The sequence below is a fragment of the Cynara cardunculus genome, assembly GCF_001531365.2.
Source record: "Cynara cardunculus var. scolymus isolate 2C chromosome LG 2, CcrdV1, whole genome shotgun sequence".
Classification (NCBI taxonomy): domain Eukaryota; kingdom Viridiplantae; phylum Streptophyta; class Magnoliopsida; order Asterales; family Asteraceae; genus Cynara; species Cynara cardunculus.
Window position 1 is genome coordinate 56786102 of NC_037529.1, and position 1176 is coordinate 56787277.

The window sequence follows — 1176 nt, forward strand, 5'->3', positions numbered from 1 at the left end:
AATGACCGCGGCTTAATTTATATTGCGATGCTGAATCGCAGATATGCCTATGGTTAAGGCGATCCTAGAGGCCTGGTCCTGACCTCCAGTTTTTCCACCCATGCACTGGATGAAATAAGAAAACAGGTATTGCCAGATGGCTGACATCCTGTTCTTCTCAATCTTCGTCAAGGACTTCAGAAGGGGGTTGGAGTCCATCCTCATTGGCCATTGATAGCCAATGGCATCGAGACACTCGATGATCTCGGTAGTGGTTGGTTCGTTGTTGAAGAGGCCCTTGGGAAGGCGGAGAGTCGACCTGAGAGTGGAGACGCCAAAGTTCACTTCCATGCGATTGAAAGTGAAGTTGATCTACTCTTCTCGGCGCCCGGGCTTGACTTCGACTTCAACAACTTCAGCAGTGAACCAGAACTGCTGAAGGAGTTCTTTCACCATGATGGGCTCATGGTTGAGTGACGACTGTTTGAGGAAGTCAGCCGCGTCTTGGTAATACGCCTTTGAAGAGGGTATCTCCAACAAGGCAATGTGGTTGTTGGCCTTGATGGAGATCTCGTCAATGGAGAACTTGACGTTCTTGGCTGGCATATGTTTGTATCAATAAGAAGTAGAGCAAACAGTTTGTTAGAAATAAACCAAGATTTTTTGGGTAGGAGTATAGAAAAAGTTTTTGAAACAAGTAAAAACTTCTTTTGAAAAATCCTTAAAAAGAGTTAGGGTTTTTCAAGTAGAATGTGTATAAAGAAACAGTATTATAATCAAGAAAGAGATGATTAAAAACCTTTATTGTTTAATGTATTTAAGAGAACAAGATTCTTAAAATAGATTAAACGCTTCTTTGAAGATTCTTAAAATAGATTAAACAGAAAATAAGAATAAGAAGAAGATATCGACCTTAGTTGTGTTAGGGAAGAGTCGAAACAGCTTTGAAGATTTTAGAGGGTTCTTGCTTTGGGAGAATTCTTGCAGAGGTTCGATTAAGAATTTTGAAAGTGCAAAGAGAAAAGTGGAGAAGAAGTCTCATATTTATAGGCAGGAGGAGAGAGAAGAAATATGAGAGGGAAAAAAGACGACGGTTCGGGAAAATGATCATGATGAAAAGATACCACGTTCTCATCCATGATTGGATGGCATTAAATGAGGTAGCGTAATGACAAAACCTTTTGCGCGTCTCAAAGC